The sequence below is a fragment of the Sminthopsis crassicaudata genome, chromosome 5, assembly GCF_048593235.1.
Source record: "Sminthopsis crassicaudata isolate SCR6 chromosome 5, ASM4859323v1, whole genome shotgun sequence".
Lineage (NCBI taxonomy): Eukaryota > Metazoa > Chordata > Mammalia > Dasyuromorphia > Dasyuridae > Sminthopsis > Sminthopsis crassicaudata.
This window is the reverse complement of record NC_133621.1, coordinates 4,568,828-4,581,439: the sequence shown is the minus strand read 5'-3', so window position 1 is coordinate 4,581,439 and position 12,612 is coordinate 4,568,828.

Sequence of the window (12,612 nt, the reverse complement as noted above, 5' to 3'; positions counted from 1 at the left end):
GTTTTTCAAAAAAAAATTTAATAAAATAAGCATTTCCATAACAATGCAATAAAAAGATGATTGCACAGAAAACTGCAAAGCTATTATGCACAACTTGCTATTCCTTTCAAACATAAAATACAATTATCATGTGGATTTTGTCTTCTCTCTCTCCCTCCCCTAGAGACAGCTACCATTAGACACACACACACACACACACACACACACACACACACACACACACACACATGCACACACACACACACAGAGAAATGTTATTTCATGCTCACCAAGTTCAATGCTTGGTGACTCCCTTCTCCAAAGAAGCTTCCTTTACATAGAATGTCCCAAAAGTCTAATCTCAGTAGCTTAAAACTGCCTCAGACTTTTGAAGCATTCCATATGTAAAATGGGGTATTTTATATTCTGGAAGCCTATGTCCTCTTTCAATCATTTATTTCTAAACGAAGTATTAAAGTCCATTTTTACTTCCTTCCATTTTATGTACTTTTTACATGGGCATTTCTCAATAACTGGCATGTGGGGAAAACTTAATGATCTTGATTGATTGATTGATGAAAACTGCATGTTGAGAGCTGTCACATGAGAACCCCAAACATCAAGGCTTAAGTTAGGTGAGTGCACATGAATTTAACTTATAAGTAGTTTCTTATATTCTTTGTAGTTTATGACTCCTTATCCTCTGTAAATATTCTGGCACTAATGCTGCGATTATCCTCCCGGCAGTGTTTTTTGCAAATACTTCTCATTAGCACAGCAATAGGAAAATTCATAAAAATGATGCTTCTCAGGAGTTTTGGCTCTTCAAGACAAGAGTTTCCATGAGCTGCGAGCCGAGACTTCCTTTTGCCTTCTCCTGTCAGGATTTCCAAGAATCTCAAGATGTCTGGGCCTTGTAGCAGGGCATCTGCTTGCTGGCCATTGCCCACGGACCTCCCGTGACAACCAGCTAGAGTTGGGGTCTGTGACTGATCTCGATTCTGGGCGGGTCTAACCCTGTTCTCTCTCCTGATTTCCTGCCACCATCTCCACCTCAGATGGAAGGGACTATTTCTGAAGGACTGAGCACCTGTGTGTGCTTTCTTTGCTCAGTGATTGTCGTAGGAGAGTTCCTCACCAAATGCCCACCTCTACACGTAGAAAGTTGATTTAGCCTGCTGCTAGTACTGCCCGCCAGGCCCCAGGCCAGCGGAGATTGTTACTCCTAAGTTATTATTATTAGACAGATCTGACTAATCCCAGCCCTTCCATTGGTGATGAATGTAACTAAGGCAGGTTACTGAATTATGGGACTCAACGTAACCAAGGCCCTGCTTACTGGATGGTGAGACTCAAAGGCAAATAAACACTAACTGCAAGAGCCAGACCCCAAGTTCTCTGATTATAAATCCAGGTGTTGTTGTTGTTGTTGTTGTTGTTGTTGTTGTTGTTGTTGTTGTTGTTGTGTTGTTGTTGTTGCTGCTGTTGTTGTATTGTTGTTGCTGCTGCTGAAGTTGTTGTATCCAGGTGTTGTTGTTGTTGTTGTTGTTGTTGTTGTTGTTGTTGTATTGTTGTTGCTGCTGCTGAAGTTGTTGTTGCTGTTGTTGCTGTTGTTGCTGCTGTTGTTGCTGTTGTTGTTGTTGCTGTTGTTGTTGCTGCTGCTGCTGTTGTTGTTGTTGCTGTTGCGTTGTTGTTTTGTTGTGGTGGTGGTGTTGTTTTGTGTTGTTGCTGTTGTTGTTTTGTCGTTGTTTTGTTGTTGTGTTGTTGTTGTTGTTTTGTTGTGTTGTTGTTGTTGTTTTGTGTTGGTGTTGGTGTTGTTGTTGTTGTGGCAAACATTGGAGTTAGTGAAGAAGCAGTCTAGGGCAGATAGCTGTAATATTCACCAGACCAGTGAGCAGGAACTGGGCCATTTAATGGCTTCTCTCTGCTAGTTCCAGGTTTCCATGGAAAATCATAAAAACGGAGAGAATGACTCCATAATCTAGGGGCAACCGTTCTCAATGAGATTTTCGATTTGTCAATTTTTCCCCAAATTTAATCTAAACTTCAGTTGTACATGGGGCCTGTTTGAAAACAGTTTGACTTTTGTTGAAGAAAAAATCCAGGCACATTTGAGAAAATCCATAGAACAAAATCAATGTGAGATGAATGCAAGGCCAACAATCTTACTTAAAGCGTAGATGAATTGAGAAAAAATAATAATTATATTATTTTCTATTTGAGCAGCACCTTTTCTGCTAAAAATCCTTTATTCATTTGCTTATGTTGGATGTGATCATAAAGAGCAGGGAAGCTAGAATTCTAAGCTCAAATGAAAAAAAGCTCTGTTATAAACACATGAGTACCACAAAGGATCCAAAATCCATGCGCTCCTTTCGGGTTCCTGTCGGTCCATTTTATGCTTCCCTGGGGTTAGAGTGGGAGTGGAGAGAGGTTCTAGTGGAGGGAAAATGATGGCCAATATTTTGGCGTTAGGAAGATCGACATAAATTCTGCTGAACTAGGAGAGACCTAAGAGAGCGTTATGTTTAATTACTTCATTTTGCAGACCAGGAAACTGATGCTGTTTTTCTCTGTCTTCCTTTTTTCTCTTTTCAATTCTAGGCAAGGGGTTAAATCCAAAAATACAATAGCCCTTTCCTTGTATGGTATGGATTAGAAATTAGAAAGACCTTCAGAGACCATCACTCCAATCCCCTCAACTGACAGCTGGGGAAACTGAGGCCCTGCAAAATTAAACGGCTTGCTCAAGGTCACCCAGAGAGTATGAACCAAAGTGGGAGTTACCCCAAAGCCGCTACTCTTTCTCTTACACCAAGCAGCTTGTCTCCCTATTGCATAATTACTAAATAGCCTTCTTTGGAAAAGCTCTTGCCTAAAATGACTGTGCTCTCCTCTGGATCCCTGAAACATTTCTAATAGAAATCATTTACTTATAAAAAAAACAAATCATGGAAATTTAGAGTGTCTACTCTATAGTATCAGACGGTAACTGTTCTGTGGCCTGGGACTGGTTCTTTGGTGGGCTCCCCTCTGGAGCACCTCCCTGGCTGGGCACTGACCAGGTGCCCTGCTCTCTCTCGGGAGCACCCGTCCCCTCAGCTAGGTCCAGACAAATTAGGGATCTCGGTGCAGACACAAGACTGAGTCTCCTGGAGGTACCAGAGGGAATGGCCGGGACCTGGGTAAATGGCAAACTCCAAAAATGGGGGGGGTGAACCAGGTATCACGTGTGAGCATTTGTGGCCTGGATCCATCCCCCCAGACTGACAGGAAAGCCTGGATCGCATCTCTCCGTCTCCATCCAGGCCCAAGGCGCTAAGCCTATTGGGAAGTGACCAAAGCATATCTGTCAGTGAACTGCCTGATTGATGGCCGCCACGGAGGGTGATTCTCACCAGGCCCCTTGCATGGCGTGGGGCAGCACTCAGGGCTATTTGGAGAAGGGGGGAGTTTTCCTTCCAATGAATCCAGACTCGGGTCTCCTCTGAGGGTCTGACTAACTAGGACCGTCAGCCTGTCACTCCTGGGACGCTAAGAGCACTTCATTATGACGTCCCTGACGGTGAGGTCTGAGGAGTGCAGGGCCCGACGCACCAGCGGCCGGCCCCAAGGTCAGTCCTCCTCAAGCCCTCCCAGCGTGGCCTCGCCTTTGATTTCAGAGCACTCCCCCCTGGGGTGGGGAGAGGGAAGGGACCGAAGTGGGACAGAGCACGCACAAAGGGGGTGAACGGTTCTCTGCCCCCCTCAGCAGCTTACCTCTGATATCCTCGTCCTCCCACCTCCGTGCTGTCCCCCATCCCTGTCTGAGTCCACCCCCTGCTGGGGAGTCTGCCCCTGTGACACACAGGAAGTGGGGGCGGTGACAGCAAGAAACAACAAGCAGGATGCTCGCTTTAAGATAGAGAAAATAACAGAGGGAAATTGTAAGAGGGGAAGAGAGGGCTATAGATGGGGGGATGAGGACGGGCCATCAGCCAATCAGCCGCCAACTCTTCTTCTATTAAGAGTCTGGCCCAGACACATCAACAAGTAACGGCTCCTGCCCTGCCTTCTATGGGAGCACATGCAATACGTAGGAAGGACCTGCGAGATGAGGGGCAGGGAGCACCAGCTCTGGGACAGGAGGACAGCCATGTAGAGGGACATTTAGCTGAGCGTAATGGGTAACTAGGGATTCTGGGAGCTGGGGGTCAGGGTCCAGAGTTGGGACCTCGTGGAGGGCCATGGTGGGAAAGAAGGCACTGGGAGACCTCAGAAGGAGGCCCATGGCACTCCGAGGCTTTGCTGGACTTTCCGGGCCCAGAGAGAGGAGGGCAGGTGCCCGAGCTCACAGAACAAGTCAGTGACCGCAGTGGGCTCCTGTGTCCCTTTGGGCTTCCCTCGGCTCAGCGGCTACTGCCCTCGGTAGCCTGGCTTTACTCTCCACGCCTGCAGGACGCTGCCGAGGGCCAGGCCCTGTGCCCACATCCTGGCCACTGGCGGGGAGGGCGGACACCTTTCTGTTTTCCTTTTGGGCTTCTGAAGCTTCTTGCTGCCGGCTGAAGTGCATCTGAGTCGTTAACCAGTACATTTAGGCCGCGAGTGAGTAGATCACCGTTGTAAATAATGCACACGTCCCGCAGCTATCTCTTCGCTTCGGCTGACTTTCCTTATAGAACCCAATTTATTAACACTTTTTTTTATTGGCGATGCAAGTAAATCAATACCCGGCGTTCTGGGGAAAGCGGTCAGCTCCTCCTAGTGGCTGCTTGGCTCAGCCAGCAGAAGGGAGCCGTGTCCACGAGGACCTGCAGCTTAGCCATGGTTGCCCGATCCCTGAGAGCCGGGAGCTCAGGGCGTCCAGAGATGGCTAAAATGCAGTCAAAAGTGAGGAGAAGAAACCTGCAGAGACCTTTCGGGTAAAGGATGGGGGTGGGAGACTCCCCCCCCCATTAAGTATGTGATTAATAAGTATGTGAGTATAAACAGGACCTTTTCCCTCTTCTCTCAGCATTTTAGCAGCAAGGTGCAAGGGGACAAGGAGGGAGAATGGGAAGTAAAACAAAAGTCTTCGCGTCCCCGACTGAGAAGTCCCCCTAACAAATGGAAGATGAATCCAACATGGAGCCTCTTTTCTGAATGGGGCAGTGATGAGCTTCCAGGACGTGAAGGAAGGCTGTGTTTTCCTGCAGACACATGGAGACACTCAGCCATCTCCCTGGAGGAGGCACGTGCCGGGGAAGAGGAGAGCTGGGTCTGAATGGGCTCCGATGGGTGAGCGTGGGCATCTGCCACGCTCGGGGCCTGCCAAGATCTGCAGGTGTCTGAATGCCAGTTGTGCACTTAGCATGATGAGCCCCGATCGAGACAAATTATCTTTTGGAAAGGACGAACGCTCTCAAACACCCTCCATCGGAGGGCCCTTCCAGCCCCCGCGTTCTATGAGACCGATGCTCCTTTCACTCCCCTCTCCCTGGGTCTCTCGCCTTTTGTTCTTGGAGGGCATGAATGGGAAGGGAAGGAGACGTGAAAACTGCCTCGTCTGCACAAAGGGGCCCAGGCAATCCCCCCACCCAGAGCCGGACTCTCTGCCATCCATCGCGGCCGCCGTCCCTCCAACTCTTGCCATCTTCATTTTTCTCATTAGCGGATTAGAAAGAGAACTCTGTCCATTTGTGGGAAGCTGAGATGAACCTGAATCAGACTGCTCAAAGGCTGAGAGAGAACCGAGGCCAGATTGTGTCCTCTCCTGCAGCCCTCTGCAACGTTCGGCCCCTTCCAGGGCTCCAGGAGGGCTGGGAGGGAAGTGAACACGAGCCTCTTGGAGACCGCCTTCGGCCATTTCCAGCTGCCTGGTGGCCGTCCAAGCCGGTGCATCCCTGCCCCTCTGCTCCAAGCCCGCGATGTCCTGAGGAAATACTAAAGCCACATGGGCACAGACAACTCAGAATCTGCCCCAGAGGCTTTCTGACCCACAGCTCTGCTAGCGACTGGATTCAGGCTAAATCTGTAGGCAAATTGCTGTCTGCTCCCTTCTTCAACCAATCATACAATAAGGTATGAAACTGAATCCTTCCTCCCATAGCCCTCCTTTCCACTGTCTCCATAAGGGAGAGACCCCCGGAAGCCAAACAAGTCAGCATTTAGTGGGAAATGAAGATCTCCAGCTATTGCCAGAGTCACATCCCTTTTCATACGGAATAATTCAGGAGCATTCCCATTACCACAGGAGAATAAAATCAAAATTATAATCAGGCCCATAATTTAGAACAGAGAGAGAGAGAGAGAGAGAGAGAGAGAGAGAGAGAGAGAGAGAGAGAGAGAGAGAGAGAGAGAGAGGCAGACAGACAGAGAGACAGAGACAGAGAGACAGAGAGAGACAGAGAGAGAGAGACCGAGAGACAGAGACAGAGAGACAGAGAGACAGAGAGAGAACAGACAGAGAGAGACAGAGAGAGACAGACAGAGAGACAGAGAGAGACAGAGAGACAGAGAGAGACAGAGAGAGAACTTCAGTAACCCACTAATCCTTTCTTTTCATTGGCCAGGCCAGGAAAATTCTATTCCCTCTAGATTGTCAAATGCTGTTCTGATCTCCACTCTCCCTCTCTTTAATTCATCCTTCAGGGTGTTGTTGAAATGATATTTCTCGAGATATTGCACAAGGCTGATTATGCTCCCCTATTCCAAATATTTCAGTGACTCCCTGTTGTCTTTACAAATTTCCTTAAATTTCTCTTAAAGGCCTGGAAACTCTTGCTGCCATCCAACAATCAAGCTTCATTTCAATTATTAACCACTTTACTGCTCTCTCCACACCACATAGACAGTAATATCAGAATTTCACCATCTCCCGCCTCCATACATGTGCACAGCCAAATTCCTTCCCTCCCTCCAACCACCTTCAAGGACGTGTTCAGGGGCCCCTTCCTTTCTACAAGAGCACCTTCTGTGATTCCCCCTCCTCTATCTGGGCATGTTCTACTCCAATTTTCCCATAGTCCTTTTTCTAGGCTGCTCTTGCCCCACTGCCCTGTACCTTATTTCAGATTAATGTGGGTCGGTTTCCTGTGGGACTTTACTTAACACTGGAAGTGGACAGAAAGATGGCACATGAGGTGGGGAGTAGGTAGAAGGAGAAAGAGGCAGAAAAGGAGGAGAAAAAAGCAGCAAGCAGAAGAGGTAAGAGGAGGAGGAAACAAGCTGTTGATGAGCTGAATGCTGCCTAAACCTAAAACTCAGGGGCTCCAAAGGAACCAAAGGCCCATAGAGTGCTGAGCTCCGGAAGGAAGGCTTGCAGCTTCAGCAGTGCTTTCTACGTTTTCTTTACCCATCTCAGGTCTCCACAAAGCACATCATGAAAAGTTTTGTCAGGAGCTAAAATTAAGCAAAGGTAATGTGCAGAATATCCAGTAAATGATAATAAATCATAATCATTTCATAAGAATATAAATTCTGATAAAGTGAAATAAATAATATTAGTAATAAATACTCATTAATGATAATCAACATTTCTGGAAAATTAGGCTTCAATGCTAAGGAATGTCATTTTCTCTGCCTCTTCATCAAATTGTCAGAATTCTTCATTTTGGCTGTTTTTCCCCAATTCTCTTATTTGTGAAATATAGTTTTTTGGTTTTTTTTAAGTTGAAAATTTAGCTTCTTTGGATGTGCAGAGTAGGAAAAGGGATAGAAGTTTATCATTTATGTCAACAGATACCTAGATTTGCAGAGAATCTCCTACCTGCGTTAGATTTACTGTGCTTTATATGCCAAGGCCAATCTAAGATCAACCAAGCAGGGGGCCGCTAGGGGGCGCAGTGGATAGAGCACCAGCCCAGAATTCAGGAGGACCAGAGTTCAAATCTGGTCTCAGACACTTAACACTTCCTAGCTGTGTGACCCTGGGCAAGTCACTGAACCCCAGCCTCAGAAAAAAAAAAAAGAAAGAAAGAAAGAAAGAAAAAAGATCAACCAAGCCACAAGTATCCCACAGATTCACAGAACTGGAGAATTGGAATGGGTCTCCAGAGCTGTCATGTTCATTCCATATAAGGAAAACAACCACACTATAACATGCTTTTTTGTAAATGGCTTTTCTTTGTCAATTACATCTAAAGATAATTTTCTTTTTTAAATTTTCTATAATTTGAAAATAATTCTATTAAATAAAATGCTAGAATCTAAGTTAGTTTTCATGCTTTTTAGTAAAATATATTTGTAAGTCACTAAATGTTCAATTTTAAAACCTCTAAAAATTTATAAACTCCTACTGTGCGCTCTCAAGCTGTTCTTTTTTTTTCAATAATGTCTTATTTTTCCAAATAACGTGTAAAGATAGTTTTCACATTCATCTTTATAAGATGTTGAGGTATCCCTCTCTTTCCTTCTGCCTTCCCAAGATGTCAAGCAATCTGACACAGGATGAAGAAGGGCAATTATGTAAACAATATTTCCACATGAGTCATCTTGTAAAAGAAGAAAGAACAAAAGGGAAAAGTTCTACTCGGACAGACACGCACAAATCAGAATAGTCGGCTTTGATCCGCATTCAGCCTCCATAATTCTCCCTCTGCCTGTGGATGAGTCCCTTGGAATGGTCTGGGATCACTGGGTTGCTAAGAAGAGCTAAGAATATCATAACTGATCGTTGAACGATGTTCTACAATGGTTCTCCCATCCTTCTATGTAAGTCTTTCCAGAATTTTTCTGAAATCCATCGGCTTATTTCCTATAAGATAATGGTATTTCACTGTGGTTTGTTCAGCCTTTCATCAATTGATGGGTATTCCCTCAGTTCCCGATTCTTTGCCACCACAAAAAGAGTTTCTATACATAGTTTCGTTCACGTGGGTCCTTTCCCTTTTTATGATTTCTTTGGTACACGGTCTTAGTGTGGTATTATTGCTAAATCCAAGGGGATCACAGCTTGCCCTTTGGTCAGAGTTCCAAATCGTTTTCCAGAATGGTGAGGTAATTCCACCAAGAACGCATTTCCATTGTCCCTCCTTGACGAATTGTCATCCAGCATGTTCTTAGGGCAGGTAGGTGGCTCCTTAGCATGGAAAATACCAAGAAGAAAGATCGCCTCTTCCTGAGTTCAAAGTCTGGCTTTCGACATTCAGTAGCTGTGTGACTGTGGGCAAGTCACTTCACCCTGCTTGCCTCAGTTTCCTCATCTTTAAAATGAGCTGGAGAAAGAAGTGACAGACAAGCTACTCCAGTTTCTTTGCCAGGAAAGTTCCAAAGAGAGTCGTGAAGAGTCAGACACAGTAACAACATTAAGTTCATGAAAGAAACAATCTCCTTTACCTGGAGTTCCTCCTGAGAGTCTGACATGATGCTAGATTCTGAGGATATGGGGGGAAACCGTGAAATAGTTTCTTCCCTCAAGGAACTTACTTTTTTAAGAGGAGGCAATGTTTAAATATATGGCTATCGACATATATGTACAATAAATACATTAGCATCTCTACCTTAAAAAAAGAAAAATAGAAAAGCCCTTACTCCAAACAAGTATTTCTAATCGTTGCAGTTGGGAGATCCAGAAACTAAAGGGAATGGGCAGCTTTGTGTTGTTTTGAATTGAGGGAATTGAAAGGATGAGGACCACAAGTGGTTAATTGTGGGAATTGAGAGAACCACACTGACTCTGTCTTGTGACTCTGTCTGGAGCTAGCCCAGTTCTCTTTCAATTCAATTATGGGTCTGGTCCAAACTCTGTCCTGTGAGAAAAGTTTATTCAATTGTGGGAATTGAGAGAAAATCTTATTGCATTGTTTGAGCCTGTCCCTGTGTTGCCGGGAAACTGGACCTCCCCTACCTGCTGTTTAAAGCCCCTTAATTAAGGACCTGGGCGATACCGACCAGAAACCCGAGTCCCATCACAGGATTGAGACTCTTTTCCACAATAGTACATCTCCAGCAACCTACGGGTCTTGTCAGGTAACTGGCCCCATATGGATCCATCACTTCTTGTTTCCCCACTCCTTTGATGGATCACAGACACTTGGGAGAGGGAGACGCCTTTTTATGAATTTGGAGAATTATTCCTGTTCATTATTTCCTCCCAAACTGGAAAGTTCTTAATCTTTCACCCGTTAGAACACAGATTCCCTAGTGTTGTATTGCTCCTTTTTAACTGATTGGACTTATGGGAGTAATTGTTTGTAAAGTGTAAAAACCTGTTTCACCCTGAATTCAGGGTCCAGGCCGAAGTGAATACTCCCAGGCCCAGTCTGTTGAGCAATTGCCATACATCACCTAGTAAACTGGTCAAAAGACTGTACCTTGTTTCCTCAGCCATTTCACCTTTTACCTGCAACAGAATTTCTCATTTTCCTAGAATTGGCTGTGAGGTCAATGGGAGAGGAAAGTGGGATTTCCATTCGATCTGAGTCCATCGGAACCCAGACAATGAGCAAATGGGGCTTGGCTTGGACCTGCTGCTGGCCCGGCAGTGAAAATCAGAGTGGGTGTGGCCTTATCCAGCTGAGACCTGTTGAAGAGCCTGCCTTAATGAGATCTCTCCTCTCTTCTCCAGCCACGTCCAGTCGTCCTGATCTACATCTAGCCACCGGAAGCAGATGGTTCTGGAGGGGAAAGTAAGGCCGGTGACCTTGCACAGCCTCCCTACCCAAATCTGCCTCGCTTGTAGGTCACGGCTTCATCTCCCTGATTCCCGGTCCTCTAGGAGAATGAAGGACAAACAAAGGCAGCTGTTTTGAACCGTAAATGGCTTTGAATGCCAGAAGGAAGTGGTTCCTTTTTGTAGGCAGCGGGAGGTGGCTAATGACTGATACAAGCATCTCTGTGATCCCCCAGAACAAGTCAAGGATTCTCCCATCTTCGGCCCATAACCACTGCAGCTCGCGTTTCTGATGGGCCACAGCCCCTTATCTCATGGGACTCCTCGGATGCCGGCCCAGGCTTCTCTATATGAGCCACATGTCGTTGAGACCTCCCCTACATCTGGAGACCTTGAGACCCTTCCCCAGGCTGGCATTTCCAGCTAAAGAGTGTTCTCCTCCAACACGAACGTTCCCAAGAGAGGAGGGGGAGCCCTTGCTCTGGGCAGGGCTGGATCCACTTCCGTGTGTTACCTGGGCTGCTCCTTTTCCCCACCAATTTCTCTGCCACTCAACCATCATAAATCTTCAGGGACTTTACAGGGAAAGCACTTGCGACCTCAAGTCTGATTTTTTTATCTGATTATTCACAGCTTGCTAATTTGTAATTGGACTTTTACAACTTGAAACCCTCCAGATTTCAGAAAAAAACTAATTTATTTTTTTCTTGGGTTAATTGTGGTATTCACACCCAAAACAGTGGAGGGAGATGGCTTCTAGTGGCTTTCGTCCAGTGCTCTGGAACTAATAAAAACATATTATTGATTGCCTAATGAAAAGCCCCAGGCCCCCATGCATCCACCAGGTCTGGGCAAGGAGACAAAGCCCCTTCCCTCCCACGGGCGAGATCCCCCGCCACTCGGCTTGGAGCTGGGCTGCTGCGGACCAAGTGGGCTTCTAAATTGGGTTAGGGTTACCCACTGGGCCCAGGACAAGGAGCCCGTATGCTTTCCCCTTCCTGCGGGGATCCCCATTGCTTCTAATTTAGCTTAAGATCATCAAAATTAATTATGATTGAGAGCTATTAAAGTTGAAACAAAGTCACAGGTGAACCCGTGCCACCTCCACCCTCACGTACACCTCGGAGGCCTTGTCTAAAACCAGAGAGAAGGGAGCTCCTCTCTTCCTGTCAGAGGCAAGCCAGGCAACCAGGGGCCTCTTGGTCTCACAGTGGGGATAACGTGACATAGCTCAGCCCTTTTTTCAGTCCGCTAAAAACAAAAGGCACCTTAAAACAACAATAATAATAGGGACCAAAACGGGCGGGGGGGAGATTGTGACAGTGGCAGGACCAGGCTTCGGATTCAGAGGACGCACGGGTTCAGATTCTCTCCAGTACACACTTGCTTCCTAGCTATGGAACCCTGAATGGCATTTCATCCCACACGCCTCAGTTTCCCCATCTGAAAAATAGAGATTAAAATAGAGAACAACACCTACTTCCCAGTGCGCTTGGGAAGACCAAATGCGTCATTTTTATAGAGTACTTTGCCAGCCCCGAAGCATGACAGAGATGGTAGCTGTTGTTATTATTTGCTGATCCTCCAGAATGGACAACGGTTCTTGTTTTCCACCAAACCAGACAAATTACACTTCCTCGTTCCCTATTGGATGCCCTTAAAATATTTACTGACAAAACAGAAGGAAACAGGCTCTTGGAGCAGGTGCGACGGAAGCTGGAAGGTCTCTTGCGTTCTAGATGCAGCCTTCCAAGGGGAACCCCTGGTTTTGGTTCTCTGGGATGGGGCAGAGGGGTGATCCCCACATACTTTGGGATGAGGGGCTCTTGCCAGCAGTGCAGGTCGGCACCTTCTGTTCCAGGGAGAGCCTCAGGCAGCTGCCATGAGCACAGAGAGCTGGGTGTCTAGCCCAGAGTCACACAGCCAGGATGTGCCCGAGGAAGACTGAAGCTGTGTGCAGCTCTGGAGAAAATGAAGGCTCCTTTCCAGGTGCCCAGGGCCCAGAGTGCCAGACCCAGAATCCGCAAGCCCTGGGTTCAACCTGCCTCGGACACGGTCTAGCT